Source organism: Schistocerca gregaria, unplaced genomic scaffold, assembly GCF_023897955.1.
Source record: "Schistocerca gregaria isolate iqSchGreg1 unplaced genomic scaffold, iqSchGreg1.2 ptg000180l, whole genome shotgun sequence".
Lineage (NCBI taxonomy): Eukaryota > Metazoa > Arthropoda > Insecta > Orthoptera > Acrididae > Schistocerca > Schistocerca gregaria.
In genome coordinates this window covers 11897804-11914634 of record NW_026061730.1, presented here as the reverse complement: position 1 = coordinate 11914634, position 16831 = coordinate 11897804, and the positions used below count along the sequence as shown (strand labels likewise).

The 16831-nt window shown below is 49.6% G+C and overlaps 11 non-coding genes across 11 annotated transcripts; all 11 read left to right on the top strand.

The window, feature by feature from the left end:
• The first annotated feature begins 1 nt into the window (after window position 1).
• Window positions 2–75, top strand: Trnat-agu (transfer RNA threonine (anticodon AGU)). Its single transcript has one exon. It is a non-coding gene; the product is annotated as a tRNA-Thr (tRNA).
• Window positions 76–1462: 1387 nt separating this feature from the next.
• On the top strand, window positions 1463–1536 carry Trnat-agu (transfer RNA threonine (anticodon AGU)). Its single transcript has one exon. It is a non-coding gene; the product is annotated as a tRNA-Thr (tRNA).
• A 1396-nt stretch (window positions 1537–2932) lies between these two features.
• Trnat-agu (transfer RNA threonine (anticodon AGU)) lies at window positions 2933–3006 on the top strand. The gene has a single exon. It is a non-coding gene; the product is annotated as a tRNA-Thr (tRNA).
• A 1386-nt stretch (window positions 3007–4392) lies between these two features.
• Trnat-agu (transfer RNA threonine (anticodon AGU)) lies at window positions 4393–4466 on the top strand. The gene has a single exon. It is a non-coding gene; the product is annotated as a tRNA-Thr (tRNA).
• Window positions 4467–5844: 1378 nt separating this feature from the next.
• Trnat-agu (transfer RNA threonine (anticodon AGU)) lies at window positions 5845–5918 on the top strand. The gene has a single exon. It is a non-coding gene; the product is annotated as a tRNA-Thr (tRNA).
• Window positions 5919–7304: 1386 nt separating this feature from the next.
• Trnat-agu (transfer RNA threonine (anticodon AGU)) lies at window positions 7305–7378 on the top strand. The gene has a single exon. It is a non-coding gene; the product is annotated as a tRNA-Thr (tRNA).
• Window positions 7379–8756: 1378 nt separating this feature from the next.
• Trnat-agu (transfer RNA threonine (anticodon AGU)) lies at window positions 8757–8830 on the top strand. The gene has a single exon. It is a non-coding gene; the product is annotated as a tRNA-Thr (tRNA).
• Window positions 8831–10216: 1386 nt separating this feature from the next.
• Trnat-agu (transfer RNA threonine (anticodon AGU)) lies at window positions 10217–10290 on the top strand. The gene has a single exon. It is a non-coding gene; the product is annotated as a tRNA-Thr (tRNA).
• A 1386-nt stretch (window positions 10291–11676) lies between these two features.
• Window positions 11677–11750, top strand: Trnat-agu (transfer RNA threonine (anticodon AGU)). The gene has a single exon. It is a non-coding gene; the product is annotated as a tRNA-Thr (tRNA).
• Window positions 11751–13126: 1376 nt separating this feature from the next.
• Trnat-agu (transfer RNA threonine (anticodon AGU)) lies at window positions 13127–13200 on the top strand. The gene has a single exon. It is a non-coding gene; the product is annotated as a tRNA-Thr (tRNA).
• A 1386-nt stretch (window positions 13201–14586) lies between these two features.
• Window positions 14587–14660, top strand: Trnat-agu (transfer RNA threonine (anticodon AGU)). The gene has a single exon. It is a non-coding gene; the product is annotated as a tRNA-Thr (tRNA).
• Window positions 14661–16831: the final 2171 nt, after the last annotated feature.

Here is a 16831-nt window from a genome sequence, read left to right as displayed (position 1 = left end):
GGGTGGGCGTAGCTCAGATGGTAGAGCGCTCGCTTAGTGTGCGAGAGGTACTGGGATCGATACCCAGCGCCTCCAGAATTTTTAACACACCTACATGCGCACCTTGCCATGCAAGTGGAATAATTCCCAACCGGCAGAGGTGTGTAGGCAGATACAAGCGAACGATTAGCATCCACAATTGCGCCGATTTCACGTAAATCCCACTGCACGTTCCCATTCTTTGCGTGCAGTCGGCTGCTACTGGTGTTGCTGGTTGTGACTGCTGATAACAGATGCCGTAGCAATCAATTCATGGAGTGAGTTGTATGTTTTGCGATAGTCTGTCTCTGACAAGGAAGCACAGGTGATATAGGTGCGAACACAGGAAGCTTGCAGCCCCTCGCTGCCTGCAGACACAGAGCAGCCACACTAGAAGAGCGGCCTAAGCCGTAGGCGAAATGTGCTCATTCGCTTTGGCGCGACGTCGAACTATAAATAAGGCTGTCACTAGCGTGAGCGTTGCGTGAGCGTCGTGTAAAGTCGGAAAAGTCATCTGCATGGGTGATTGCCAAGTTTGGGGAGCGTTTCGTAGTACGATCAGTGCAATGGGGACGCGGAAACTTGTTGTGTCCCAGTGTTTTGCAGTTGGACGACAAGAGTTTTACACAGTAGCAAAGAGCGAGGCACTGAGTTGGCATGAACAATGGAGAGCACAATAGGGCTCGAGATGTGCTTGTTACCTCAGGTGCTGTGTGATTGTGGACAAGGAGTGAAATGGACCAATTTGTGACCGCCCTTTCAATTTAAGACGTTCAAAACAGACGGAATTTGCATTCGTAATACCAGAGCATCGAAACTACTTGGAACTCTTGTGTATATGAACGTGTCCGCGCCTTTGTATTCTGGTACCTTCGCCGCTACAAACCAACCAACCATCGTGTCCGTGCACATCAGAGTCGCAAAGAATGGAGAATAGCCAGGCTTGGTCGTGTGTGTAGATGTAGCTCAGTTGGCAGATCGTTCGCTTAGCGTGTGAACGGTCTCGGGTTCAAGCCCCGGCTCCTCCATGTTTTGTGGTCAGTGCATGGTAAGTGTTGGTCGCGGCGAACATAAACGCACGCAAGAAGTTGCAAAACCAGCGTCACAGACTGATATGATGTATACTGTCATAAGGAGAGCAAGATGTAAGTGTGGGGACCGGCTGTTATCGAGTGCAGACCTGTCTTAGGTATCACGGCTTAACGTCATTGAAGTCTAGAGGTGGACAACACGTTCGTCTTACTCAGAGCGGTGTCTGAACTCTATTTTCGACGTTATGCGTGCCACTTTCATTGTGGCCAACTACGATTCGATACAGAATTCACGAAACCTGAAAGACACCCTCACTGATTCGTAGAGAGTAGTGTTTGTCTGCGGAATAATGGGAGTGCGAGGGTCTGTGACGTTGATATGACTGTATGTAGCACTACTAGTTATCGGGGGGGGTGGGCGTAGCTCAGATGGTAGAGCGCTCGCTTAGTGTGCGAGAGGTACTGGGATCGATACCCAGCGCCTCCAGAATTTTTAACACACCTACATGCGCACCTTGCCATGCAAGAGGAATAATTCCCAACCGGCAGAGGTGTGTAGGCAGATACAAGCGAACGATTAGCATCCACAATTGCGCCGATTTCACGTAAATCCCACTGCACGTTCCCATTCTTTGCGTGCAGTCGGCTGCTACTGGTGTTGCTGGTTGTGACTGCTGATAACAGATGCCGTAGCAATCAATTCATGGAGTGAGTTGTATGTTTTGCGATAGTCTGTCTCTGACAAGGAAGCACAGGTGATATAGGTGCGAACACAGGAAGCTTGCAGCCCCTCGCTGCCTGCAGACACAGAGCAGCCACACTAGAAGAGCGGCCTAAGCCGTAGGCGAAATGTGCTCATTCGCTTTGGCGCGACGTCGAACTATAAATAAGGCTGTCACTAGCGTGAGCGTTCCGTGAGCGTCGTGTAAAGTCGGAAAAGTCATCTGCATGGGTGATTGCCAAGTTTGGGGAGCGTTTCGTAGTACGATCAGTGCAATGGGGACGCGGAAACTTGTTGTGTCCCAGTGTTTTGCAGTTGGACGACAAGAGTTTTACACAGTAGCAAAGAGCGAGGCACTGAGTTGGCATGAACAATGGAGAGCACAATAGGGCTCGAGATGTGCTTGTTACCTCAGGTGCTGTGTGATTGTGGACAAGGAGTGAAATGGACCAATTTGTGACCGCCCTTTCAATTTAAGACGTTCAAAACAGACGGAATTTGCATTCGTAATACCAGAGCATCGAAACTACTTGGAACTCTTGTGTATATGAACGTGTCCGCGCCTTTGTATTCTGGTACCTTCGCCGCTACAAACCAACCAACCATCGTGTCCGTGCACATCAGAGTCGCAAAGAATGGAGAATAGCCAGGCTTGGTCGTGTGTGTAGATGTAGCTCAGTTGGCAGATCGTTCGCTTAGCGTGTGAACGGTCTCGGGTTCAAGCCCCGGCTCCTCCATGTTTTGTGGTCAGTGCATGGTAAGTGTTGGTCGCGGCGAACATAAACGCACGCAAGAAGTTGCAAAACCAGCGTCACAGACTGATATGATGTATACTGTCATAAGGAGAGCAAGATGTAAGTGTGGGGACCGGCTGTTATCGAGTGCAGACCTGTCTTAGGTATCACGGCTTAACGTCATTGAAGTCTAGAGGTGGACAACACGTTCGTCTTACTCAGAGCGGTGTCTGAACTCTATTTTCGACGTTATGCGTGCCACTTTCATTGTGGCCAACTACGATTCGATACAGAATGCACGAAACCTGAAAGACACCCTCACTGATTCGTAGAGAGTAGTGTTTGTCTGCGGAATAATGGGAGTGCGAGGGTCTGTGACGTTGATATGACTGTATGTAGCACTACTAGTTATCGGGGGGGGGGGGGGGGGTGGGCGTAGCTCAGATGGTAGAGCGCTCGCTTAGTGTGCGAGAGGTACTGGGATCGATACCCAGCGCCTCCAGAATTTTTAACACACCTACATGCGCACCTTGCCATGCAAGTGGAATAATTCCCAACCGGCAGAGGTGTGTAGGCAGATACAAGCGAACGATTAGCATCCACAATTGCGCCGATTTCACGTAAATCCCACTGCACGTTCCCATTCTTTGCGTGCAGTCGGCTGCTACTGGTGTTGCTGGTTGTGACTGCTGATAACAGATGCCGTAGCAATCAATTCATGGAGTGAGTTGTATGTTTTGCGATAGTCTGTCTCTGACAAGGAAGCACAGGTGATATAGGTGCGAACACAGGAAGCTTGCAGCCCCTCGCTGCCTGCAGACACAGAGCAGCCACACTAGAAGAGCGGCCTAAGCCGTAGGCGAAATGTGCTCATTCGCTTTGGCGCGACGTCGAACTATAAATAAGGCTGTCACTAGCGTGAGCGTTGCGTGAGCGTCGTGTAAAGTCGGAAAAGTCATCTGCATGGGTGATTGCCAAGTTTGGGGAGCGTTTCGTAGTACGATCAGTGCAATGGGGACGCGGAAACTTGTTGTGTCCCAGTGTTTTGCAGTTGGACGACAAGAGTTTTACACAGTAGCAAAGAGCGAGGCACTGAGTTGGCATGAACAATGGAGAGCACAATAGGGCTCGAGATGTGCTTGTTACCTCAGGTGCTGTGTGATTGTGGACAAGGAGTGAAATGGACCAATTTGTGACCGCCCTTTCAATTTAAGACGTTCAAAACAGACGGAATTTGCATTCGTAATACCAGAGCATCGAAACTACTTGGAACTCTTGTGTATATGAACGTGTCCGCGCCTTTGTATTCTGGTACCTTCGCCGCTACAAACCAACCAACCATCGTGTCCGTGCACATCAGAGTCGCAAAGAATGGAGAATAGCCAGGCTTGGTCGTGTGTGTAGATGTAGCTCAGTTGGCAGATCGTTCGCTTAGCGTGTGAACGGTCTCGGGTTCAAGCCCCGGCTCCTCCATGTTTTGTGGTCAGTGCATGGTAAGTGTTGGTCGCGGCGAACATAAACGCACGCAAGAAGTTGCAAAACCAGCGTCACAGACTGATATGATGTATACTGTCATAAGGAGAGCAAGATGTAAGTGTGGGGACCGGCTGTTATCGAGTGCAGACCTGTCTTAGGTATCACGGCTTAACGTCATTGAAGTCTAGAGGTGGACAACACGTTCGTCTTACTCAGAGCGGTGTCTGAACTCTATTTTCGACGTTATGCGTGCCACTTTCATTGTGGCCAACTACGATTCGATACAGAATGCACGAAACCTGAAAGACACCCTCACTGATTCGTAGAGAGTAGTGTTTGTCTGCGGAATAATTGGAGTGCGAGGGTCTGTGACGTTGATATGACTGTATGTAGCACTACTAGTTATCGGGGGGGTGGGCGTAGCTCAGATGGTAGAGCGCTCGCTTAGTGTGCGAGAGGTACTGGGATCGATACCCAGCGCCTCCAGAATTTTTAACACACCTACATGCGCACCTTGCCATGCAAGAGGAATAATTCCCAACCGGCAGAGGTGTGTAGGCAGATACAAGCGAACGATTAGCATCCACAATTGCGCCGATTTCACGTAAATCCCACTGCACGTTCCCATTCTTTGCGTGCAGTCGGCTGCTACTGGTGTTGCTGGTTGTGACTGCTGATAACAGATGCCGTAGCAATCAATTCATGGAGTGAGTTGTATGTTTTGCGATAGTCTGTCTCTGACAAGGAAGCACAGGTGATATAGGTGCGAACACAGGAAGCTTGCAGCCCCTCGCTGCCTGCAGACACAGAGCAGCCACACTAGAAGAGCGGCCTAAGCCGTAGGCGAAATGTGCTCATTCGCTTTGGCGCGACGTCGAACTATAAATAAGGCTGTCACTAGCGTGAGCGTCGTGTAAAGTCGGAAAAGTCATCTGCATGGGTGATTGCCAAGTTTGGGGAGCGTTTCGTAGTACGATCAGTGCAATGGGGACGCGGAAACTTGTTGTGTCCCAGTGTTTTGCAGTTGGACGACAAGAGTTTTACACAGTAGCAAAGAGCGAGGCACTGAGTTGGCATGAACAATGGAGAGCACAATAGGGCTCGAGATGTGCTTGTTACCTCAGGTGCTGTGTGATTGTGGACAAGGAGTGAAATGGACCAATTTGTGACCGCCCTTTCAATTTAAGACGTTCAAAACAGACGGAATTTGCATTCGTAATACCAGAGCATCGAAACTACTTGGAACTCTTGTGTATATGAACGTGTCCGCGCCTTTGTATTCTGGTACCTTCGCCGCTACAAACCAACCAACCATCGTGTCCGTGCACATCAGAGTCGCAAAGAATGGAGAATAGCCAGGCTTGGTCGTGTGTGTAGATGTAGCTCAGTTGGCAGATCGTTCGCTTAGCGTGTGAACGGTCTCGGGTTCAAGCCCCGGCTCCTCCATGTTTTGTGGTCAGTGCATGGTAAGTGTTGGTCGCGGCGAACATAAACGCACGCAAGAAGTTGCAAAACCAGCGTCACAGACTGATATGATGTATACTGTCATAAGGAGAGCAAGATGTAAGTGTGGGGACCGGCTGTTATCGAGTGCAGACCTGTCTTAGGTATCACGGCTTAACGTCATTGAAGTCTAGAGGTGGACAACACGTTCGTCTTACTCAGAGCGGTGTCTGAACTCTATTTTCGACGTTATGCGTGCCACTTTCATTGTGGCCAACTACGATTCGATACAGAATGCACGAAACCTGAAAGACACCCTCACTGATTCGTAGAGAGTAGTGTTTGTCTGCGGAATAATGGGAGTGCGAGGGTCTGTGACGTTGATATGACTGTATGTAGCACTACTAGTTATCGGGGGGGGGGTGGGCGTAGCTCAGATGGTAGAGCGCTCGCTTAGTGTGCGAGAGGTACTGGGATCGATACCCAGCGCCTCCAGAATTTTTAACACACCTACATGCGCACCTTGCCATGCAAGAGGAATAATTCCCAACCGGCAGAGGTGTGTAGGCAGATACAAGCGAACGATTAGCATCCACAATTGCGCCGATTTCACGTAAATCCCACTGCACGTTCCCATTCTTTGCGTGCAGTCGGCTGCTACTGGTGTTGCTGGTTGTGACTGCTGATAACAGATGCCGTAGCAATCAATTCATGGAGTGAGTTGTATGTTTTGCGATAGTCTGTCTCTGACAAGGAAGCACAGGTGATATAGGTGCGAACACAGGAAGCTTGCAGCCCCTCGCTGCCTGCAGACACAGAGCAGCCACACTAGAAGAGCGGCCTAAGCCGTAGGCGAAATGTGCTCATTCGCTTTGGCGCGACGTCGAACTATAAATAAGGCTGTCACTAGCGTGAGCGTTGCGTGAGCGTCGTGTAAAGTCGGAAAAGTCATCTGCATGGGTGATTGCCAAGTTTGGGGAGCGTTTCGTAGTACGATCAGTGCAATGGGGACGCGGAAACTTGTTGTGTCCCAGTGTTTTGCAGTTGGACGACAAGAGTTTTACACAGTAGCAAAGAGCGAGGCACTGAGTTGGCATGAACAATGGAGAGCACAATAGGGCTCGAGATGTGCTTGTTACCTCAGGTGCTGTGTGATTGTGGACAAGGAGTGAAATGGACCAATTTGTGACCGCCCTTTCAATTTAAGACGTTCAAAACAGACGGAATTTGCATTCGTAATACCAGAGCATCGAAACTACTTGGAACTCTTGTGTATATGAACGTGTCCGCGCCTTTGTATTCTGGTACCTTCGCCGCTACAAACCAACCAACCATCGTGTCCGTGCACATCAGAGTCGCAAAGAATGGAGAATAGCCAGGCTTGGTCGTGTGTGTAGATGTAGCTCAGTTGGCAGATCGTTCGCTTAGCGTGTGAACGGTCTCGGGTTCAAGCCCCGGCTCCTCCATGTTTTGTGGTCAGTGCATGGTAAGTGTTGGTCGCGGCGAACATAAACGCACGCAAGAAGTTGCAAAACCAGCGTCACAGACTGATATGATGTATACTGTCATAAGGAGAGCAAGATGTAAGTGTGGGGACCGGCTGTTATCGAGTGCAGACCTGTCTTAGGTATCACGGCTTAACGTCATTGAAGTCTAGAGGTGGACAACACGTTCGTCTTACTCAGAGCGGTGTCTGAACTCTATTTTCGACGTTATGCGTGCCACTTTCATTGTGGCCAACTACGATTCGATACAGAATGCACGAAACCTGAAAGACACCCTCACTGATTCGTAGAGAGTAGTGTTTGTCTGCGGAATAATTGGAGTGCGAGGGTCTGTGACGTTGATATGACTGTATGTAGCACTACTAGTTATCGGGGGGGTGGGCGTAGCTCAGATGGTAGAGCGCTCGCTTAGTGTGCGAGAGGTACTGGGATCGATACCCAGCGCCTCCAGAATTTTTAACACACCTACATGCGCACCTTGCCATGCAAGAGGAATAATTCCCAACCGGCAGAGGTGTGTAGGCAGATACAAGCGAACGATTAGCATCCACAATTGCGCCGATTTCACGTAAATCCCACTGCACGTTCCCATTCTTTGCGTGCAGTCGGCTGCTACTGGTGTTGCTGGTTGTGACTGCTGATAACAGATGCCGTAGCAATCAATTCATGGAGTGAGTTGTATGTTTTGCGATAGTCTGTCTCTGACAAGGAAGCACAGGTGATATAGGTGCGAACACAGGAAGCTTGCAGCCCCTCGCTGCCTGCAGACACAGAGCAGCCACACTAGAAGAGCGGCCTAAGCCGTAGGCGAAATGTGCTCATTCGCTTTGGCGCGACGTCGAACTATAAATAAGGCTGTCACTAGCGTGAGCGTCGTGTAAAGTCGGAAAAGTCATCTGCATGGGTGATTGCCAAGTTTGGGGAGCGTTTCGTAGTACGATCAGTGCAATGGGGACGCGGAAACTTGTTGTGTCCCAGTGTTTTGCAGTTGGACGACAAGAGTTTTACACAGTAGCAAAGAGCGAGGCACTGAGTTGGCATGAACAATGGAGAGCACAATAGGGCTCGAGATGTGCTTGTTACCTCAGGTGCTGTGTGATTGTGGACAAGGAGTGAAATGGACCAATTTGTGACCGCCCTTTCAATTTAAGACGTTCAAAACAGACGGAATTTGCATTCGTAATACCAGAGCATCGAAACTACTTGGAACTCTTGTGTATATGAACGTGTCCGCGCCTTTGTATTCTGGTACCTTCGCCGCTACAAACCAACCAACCATCGTGTCCGTGCACATCAGAGTCGCAAAGAATGGAGAATAGCCAGGCTTGGTCGTGTGTGTAGATGTAGCTCAGTTGGCAGATCGTTCGCTTAGCGTGTGAACGGTCTCGGGTTCAAGCCCCGGCTCCTCCATGTTTTGTGGTCAGTGCATGGTAAGTGTTGGTCGCGGCGAACATAAACGCACGCAAGAAGTTGCAAAACCAGCGTCACAGACTGATATGATGTATACTGTCATAAGGAGAGCAAGATGTAAGTGTGGGGACCGGCTGTTATCGAGTGCAGACCTGTCTTAGGTATCACGGCTTAACGTCATTGAAGTCTAGAGGTGGACAACACGTTCGTCTTACTCAGAGCGGTGTCTGAACTCTATTTTCGACGTTATGCGTGCCACTTTCATTGTGGCCAACTACGATTCGATACAGAATGCACGAAACCTGAAAGACACCCTCACTGATTCGTAGAGAGTAGTGTTTGTCTGCGGAATAATGGGAGTGCGAGGGTCTGTGACGTTGATATGACTGTATGTAGCACTACTAGTTATCGGGGGGGGGGTGGGCGTAGCTCAGATGGTAGAGCGCTCGCTTAGTGTGCGAGAGGTACTGGGATCGATACCCAGCGCCTCCAGAATTTTTAACACACCTACATGCGCACCTTGCCATGCAAGAGGAATAATTCCCAACCGGCAGAGGTGTGTAGGCAGATACAAGCGAACGATTAGCATCCACAATTGCGCCGATTTCACGTAAATCCCACTGCACGTTCCCATTCTTTGCGTGCAGTCGGCTGCTACTGGTGTTGCTGGTTGTGACTGCTGATAACAGATGCCGTAGCAATCAATTCATGGAGTGAGTTGTATGTTTTGCGATAGTCTGTCTCTGACAAGGAAGCACAGGTGATATAGGTGCGAACACAGGAAGCTTGCAGCCCCTCGCTGCCTGCAGACACAGAGCAGCCACACTAGAAGAGCGGCCTAAGCCGTAGGCGAAATGTGCTCATTCGCTTTGGCGCGACGTCGAACTATAAATAAGGCTGTCACTAGCGTGAGCGTTGCGTGAGCGTCGTGTAAAGTCGGAAAAGTCATCTGCATGGGTGATTGCCAAGTTTGGGGAGCGTTTCGTAGTACGATCAGTGCAATGGGGACGCGGAAACTTGTTGTGTCCCAGTGTTTTGCAGTTGGACGACAAGAGTTTTACACAGTAGCAAAGAGCGAGGCACTGAGTTGGCATGAACAATGGAGAGCACAATAGGGCTCGAGATGTGCTTGTTACCTCAGGTGCTGTGTGATTGTGGACAAGGAGTGAAATGGACCAATTTGTGACCGCCCTTTCAATTTAAGACGTTCAAAACAGACGGAATTTGCATTCGTAATACCAGAGCATCGAAACTACTTGGAACTCTTGTGTATATGAACGTGTCCGCGCCTTTGTATTCTGGTACCTTCGCCGCTACAAACCAACCAACCATCGTGTCCGTGCACATCAGAGTCGCAAAGAATGGAGAATAGCCAGGCTTGGTCGTGTGTGTAGATGTAGCTCAGTTGGCAGATCGTTCGCTTAGCGTGTGAACGGTCTCGGGTTCAAGCCCCGGCTCCTCCATGTTTTGTGGTCAGTGCATGGTAAGTGTTGGTCGCGGCGAACATAAACGCACGCAAGAAGTTGCAAAACCAGCGTCACAGACTGATATGATGTATACTGTCATAAGGAGAGCAAGATGTAAGTGTGGGGACCGGCTGTTATCGAGTGCAGACCTGTCTTAGGTATCACGGCTTAACGTCATTGAAGTCTAGAGGTGGACAACACGTTCGTCTTACTCAGAGCGGTGTCTGAACTCTATTTTCGACGTTATGCGTGCCACTTTCATTGTGGCCAACTACGATTCGATACAGAATGCACGAAACCTGAAAGACACCCTCACTGATTCGTAGAGAGTAGTGTTTGTCTGCGGAATAATTGGAGTGCGAGGGTCTGTGACGTTGATATGACTGTATGTAGCACTACTAGTTATCGGGGGGGTGGGCGTAGCTCAGATGGTAGAGCGCTCGCTTAGTGTGCGAGAGGTACTGGGATCGATACCCAGCGCCTCCAGAATTTTTAACACACCTACATGCGCACCTTGCCATGCAAGAGGAATAATTCCCAACCGGCAGAGGTGTGTAGGCAGATACAAGCGAACGATTAGCATCCACAATTGCGCCGATTTCACGTAAATCCCACTGCACGTTCCCATTCTTTGCGTGCAGTCGGCTGCTACTGGTGTTGCTGGTTGTGACTGCTGATAACAGATGCCGTAGCAATCAATTCATGGAGTGAGTTGTATGTTTTGCGATAGTCTGTCTCTGACAAGGAAGCACAGGTGATATAGGTGCGAACACAGGAAGCTTGCAGCCCCTCGCTGCCTGCAGACACAGAGCAGCCACACTAGAAGAGCGGCCTAAGCCGTAGGCGAAATGTGCTCATTCGCTTTGGCGCGACGTCGAACTATAAATAAGGCTGTCACTAGCGTGAGCGTTGCGTGAGCGTCGTGTAAAGTCGGAAAAGTCATCTGCATGGGTGATTGCCAAGTTTGGGGAGCGTTTCGTAGTACGATCAGTGCAATGGGGACGCGGAAACTTGTTGTGTCCCAGTGTTTTGCAGTTGGACGACAAGAGTTTTACACAGTAGCAAAGAGCGAGGCACTGAGTTGGCATGAACAATGGAGAGCACAATAGGGCTCGAGATGTGCTTGTTACCTCAGGTGCTGTGTGATTGTGGACAAGGAGTGAAATGGACCAATTTGTGACCGCGCTTTCAATTTAAGACGTTCAAAACAGACGGAATTTGCATTCGTAATACCAGAGCATCGAAACTACTTGGAACTCTTGTGTATATGAACGTGTCCGCGCCTTTGTATTCTGGTACCTTCGCCGCTACAAACCAACCAACCATCGTGTCCGTGCACATCAGAGTCGCAAAGAATGGAGAATAGCCAGGCTTGGTCGTGTGTGTAGATGTAGCTCAGTTGGCAGATCGTTCGCTTAGCGTGTGAACGGTCTCGGGTTCAAGCCCCGGCTCCTCCATGTTTTGTGGTCAGTGCATGGTAAGTGTTGGTCGCGGCGAACATAAACGCACGCAAGAAGTTGCAAAACCAGCGTCACAGACTGATATGATGTATACTGTCATAAGGAGAGCAAGATGTAAGTGTGGGGACCGGCTGTTATCGAGTGCAGACCTGTCTTAGGTATCACGGCTTAACGTCATTGAAGTCTAGAGGTGGACAACACGTTCGTCTTACTCAGAGCGGTGTCTGAACTCTATTTTCGACGTTATGCGTGCCACTTTCATTGTGGCCAACTACGATTCGATACAGAATGCACGAAACCTGAAAGACTCCCTCACTGATTTATAGAGAGTAGTGTTTGTCTGCGGAATAATGGGAGTGCGAGGGTCTGTGACGTTGATATGACTGTATGTAGCACTACTAGTTATCGGGGGGGTGGGCGTAGCTCAGATGGTAGAGCGCTCGCTTAGTGTGCGAGAGGTACTGGGATCGATACCCAGCGCCTCCAGAATTTTTAACACACCTACATGCGCACCTTGCCATGCAAGAGGAATAATTCCCAACCGGCAGAGGTGTGTAGGCAGATACAAGCGAACGATTAGCATCCACAATTGCACCGATTTCACGTAAATCCCACTGCACGTTCCCATTCTTTGCGTGCAGTCGGCTGCTACTGGTGTTGCTGGTTGTGACTGCTGATAACAGATGCCGTAGCAATCAATTCATGGAGTGAGTTGTATGTTTTGCGATAGTCTGTCTCTGACAAGGAAGCACAGGTGATATAGGTGCGAACACAGGAAGCTTGCAGCCCCTCGCTGCCTGCAGACACAGAGCAGCCACACTAGAAGAGCGGCCTAAGCCGTAGGCGAAATGTGCTCATTCGCTTTGGCGCGACGTCGAACTATAAATAAGGCTGTCACTAGCGTGAGCGTCGTGTAAAGTCGGAAAAGTCATCTGCATGGGTGATTGCCAAGTTTGGGGAGCGTTTCGTAGTACGATCAGTGCAATGGGGACGCGGAAACTTGTTGTGTCCCAGTGTTTTGCAGTTGGACGACAAGAGTTTTACACAGTAGCAAAGAGCGAGGCACTGAGTTGGCATGAACAATGGAGAGCACAATAGGGCTCGAGATGTGCTTGTTACCTCAGGTGCTGTGTGATTGTGGACAAGGAGTGAAATGGACCAATTTGTGACCGCCCTTTCAATTTAAGACGTTCAAAACAGACGGAATTTGCATTCGTAATACCAGAGCATCGAAACTACTTGGAACTCTTGTGTATATGAACGTGTCCGCGCCTTTGTATTCTGGTACCTTCGCCGCTACAAACCAACCAACCATCGTGTCCGTGCACATCAGAGTCGCAAAGAATGGAGAATAGCCAAGCTTGGTCGTGTGTGTAGCTGTAGCTCAGTTGGCAGATCGTTCGCTTAGCGTGTGAACGGTCTCGGGTTCAAGCCCCGGCTCCTCCATGTTTTGTGGTCAGTGCATGGTAAGTGTTGGTCGCGGCGAACATAAACGCACGCAAGAAGTTGCAAAACCAGCGTCACAGACTGATATGATGTATACTGTCATAAGGAGAGCAAGATGTAAGTGTGGGGACCGGCTGTTATCGAGTGCAGACCTGTCTTAGGTATCACGGCTTAACGTCATTGAAGTCTAGAGGTGGACAACACGTTCGTCTTACTCAGAGCGGTGTCTGAACTCTATTTTCGACGTTATGCGTGCCACTTTCATTGTGGCCAACTACGATTCGATACAGAATGCACGAAACCTGAAAGACACCCTCACTGATTCGTAGAGAGTAGTGTTTGTCTGCGGAATAATGGGAGTGCGAGGGTCTGTGACGTTGATATGACTGTATGTAGCACTACTAGTTATCGGGGGGGGTGGGCGTAGCTCAGATGGTAGAGCGCTCGCTTAGTGTGCGAGAGGTACTGGGATCGATACCCAGCGCCTCCAGAATTTTTAACACACCTACATGCGCACCTTGCCATGCAAGAGGAATAATTCCCAACCGGCAGAGGTGTGTAGGCAGATACAAGCGAACGATTAGCATCCACAATTGCGCCGATTTCACGTAAATCCCACTGCACGTTCCCATTCTTTGCGTGCAGTCGGCTGCTACTGGTGTTGCTGGTTGTGACTGCTGATAACAGATGCCGTAGCAATCAATTCATGGAGTGAGTTGTATGTTTTGCGATAGTCTGTCTCTGACAAGGAAGCACAGGTGATATAGGTGCGAACACAGGAAGCTTGCAGCCCCTCGCTGCCTGCAGACACAGAGCAGCCACACTAGAAGAGCGGCCTAAGCCGTAGGCGAAATGTGCTCATTCGCTTTGGCGCGACGTCGAACTATAAATAAGGCTGTCACTAGCGTGAGCGTTGCGTGAGCGTCGTGTAAAGTCGGAAAAGTCATCTGCATGGGTGATTGCCAAGTTTGGGGAGCGTTTCGTAGTACGATCAGTGCAATGGGGACGCGGAAACTTGTTGTGTCCCAGTGTTTTGCAGTTGGACGACAAGAGTTTTACACAGTAGCAAAGAGCGAGGCACTGAGTTGGCATGAACAATGGAGAGCACAATAGGGCTCGAGATGTGCTTGTTACCTCAGGTGCTGTGTGATTGTGGACAAGGAGTGAAATGGACCAATTTGTGACCGCCCTTTCAATTTAAGACGTTCAAAACAGACGGAATTTGCATTCGTAATACCAGAGCATCGAAACTACTTGGAACTCTTGTGTATATGAACGTGTCCGCGCCTTTGTATTCTGGTACCTTCGCCGCTACAAACCAACCAACCATCGTGTCCGTGCACATCAGAGTCGCAAAGAATGGAGAATAGCCAGGCTTGGTCGTGTGTGTAGATGTAGCTCAGTTGGCAGATCGTTCGCTTAGCGTGTGAACGGTCTCGGGTTCAAGCCCCGGCTCCTCCATGTTTTGTGGTCAGTGCATGGTAAGTGTTGGTCGCGGCGAACATAAACGCACGCAAGAAGTTGCAAAACCAGCGTCACAGACTGATATGATGTATACTGTCATAAGGAGAGCAAGATGTAAGTGTGGGGACCGGCTGTTATCGAGTGCAGACCTGTCTTAGGTATCACGGCTTAACGTCATTGAAGTCTAGAGGTGGACAACACGTTCGTCTTACTCAGAGCGGTGTCTGAACTCTATTTTCGACGTTATGCGTGCCACTTTCATTGTGGCCAACTACGATTCGATACAGAATGCACGAAACCTGAAAGACACCCTCACTGATTCGTAGAGAGTAGTGTTTGTCTGCGGAATAATTGGAGTGCGAGGGTCTGTGACGTTGATATGACTGTATGTAGCACTACTAGTTATCGGGGGGGTGGGCGTAGCTCAGATGGTAGAGCGCTCGCTTAGTGTGCGAGAGGTACTGGGATCGATACCCAGCGCCTCCAGAATTTTTAACACACCTACATGCGCACCTTGCCATGCAAGAGGAATAATTCCCAACCGGCAGAGGTGTGTAGGCAGATACAAGCGAACGATTAGCATCCACAATTGCGCCGATTTCACGTAAATCCCACTGCACGTTCCCATTCTTTGCGTGCAGTCGGCTGCTACTGGTGTTGCTGGTTGTGACTGCTGATAACAGATGCCGTAGCAATCAATTCATGGAGTGAGTTGTATGTTTTGCGATAGTCTGTCTCTGACAAGGAAGCACAGGTGATATAGGTGCGAACACAGGAAGCTTGCAGCCCCTCGCTGCCTGCAGACACAGAGCAGCCACACTAGAAGAGCGGCCTAAGCCGTAGGCGAAATGTGCTCATTCGCTTTGGCGCGACGTCGAACTATAAATAAGGCTGTCACTAGCGTGAGCGTCGTGTAAAGTCGGAAAAGTCATCTGCATGGGTGATTGCCAAGTTTGGGGAGCGTTTCGTAGTACGATCAGTGCAATGGGGACGCGGAAACTTGTTGTGTCCCAGTGTTTTGCAGTTGGACGACAAGAGTTTTACACAGTAGCAAAGAGCGAGGCACTGAGTTGGCATGAACAATGGAGAGCACAATAGGGCTCGAGATGTGCTTGTTACCTCAGGTGCTGTGTGATTGTGGACAAGGAGTGAAATGGACCAATTTGTGACCGCCCTTTCAATTTAAGACGTTCAAAACAGACGGAATTTGCATTCGTAATACCAGAGCATCGAAACTACTTGGAACTCTTGTGTATATGAACGTGTCCGCGCCTTTGTATTCTGGTACCTTCGCCGCTACAAACCAACCAACCATCGTGTCCGTGCACATCAGAGTCGCAAAGAATGGAGAATAGCCAGGCTTGGTCGTGTGTGTAGATGTAGCTCAGTTGGCAGATCGTTCGCTTAGCGTGTGAACGGTCTCGGGTTCAAGCCCCGGCTCCTCCATGTTTTGTGGTCAGTGCATGGTAAGTGTTGGTCGCGGCGAACATAAACGCACGCAAGAAGTTGCAAAACCAGCGTCACAGACTGATATGATGTATACTGTCATAAGGAGAGCAAGATGTAAGTGTGGGGACCGGCTGTTATCGAGTGCAGACCTGTCTTAGGTATCACGGCTTAACGTCATTGAAGTCTAGAGGTGGACAACACGTTCGTCTTACTCAGAGCGGTGTCTGAACTCTATTTTCGACGTTATGCGTGCCACTTTCATTGTGGCCAACTACGATTCGATACAGAATGCACGAAACCTGAAAGACTCCCTCACTGATTTATAGAGAGTAGTGTTTGTCTGCGGAATAATGGGAGTGCGAGGGTCTGTGACGTTGATATGACTGTATGTAGCACTACTAGTTATCGGGGGGGTGGGCGTAGCTCAGATGGTAGAGCGCTCGATTAGTGTGCGAGAGGTACTGGGATCGATACCCAGCGCCTCCAGAATTTTTAACACACCTACATGCGCACCTTGCCATGCAAGAGGAATAATTCCCAACCGGCAGAGGTGTGTAGGCAGATACAAGCGAACGATTAGCATCCACAATTGCACCGATTTCACGTAAATCCCACTGCACGTTCCCATTCTTTGCGTGCAGTCGGCTGCTACTGGTGTTGCTGGTTGTGACTGCTGATAACAGATGCCGTAGCAATCAATTCATGGAGTGAGTTGTATGTTTTGCGATAGTCTGTCTCTGACAAGGAAGCACAGGTGATATAGGTGCGAACACAGGAAGCTTGCAGCCCCTCGCTGCCTGCAGACACAGAGCAGCCACACTAGAAGAGCGGCCTAAGCCGTAGGCGAAATGTGCTCATTCGCTTTGGCGCGACGTCGAACTATAAATAAGGCTGTCACTAGCGTGAGCGTCGTGTAAAGTCGGAAAAGTCATCTGCATGGGTGATTGCCAAGTTTGGGGAGCGTTTCGTAGTACGATCAGTGCAATGGGGACGCGGAAACTTGTTGTGTCCCAGTGTTTTGCAGTTGGACGACAAGAGTTTTACACAGTAGCAAAGAGCGAGGCACTGAGTTGGCATGAACAATGGAGAGCACAATAGGGCTCGAGATGTGCTTGTTACCTCAGGTGCTGTGTGATTGTGGACAAGGAGTGAAATGGACCAATTTGTGACCGCCCTTTCAATTTAAGACATTCAAAACAGACGGAATT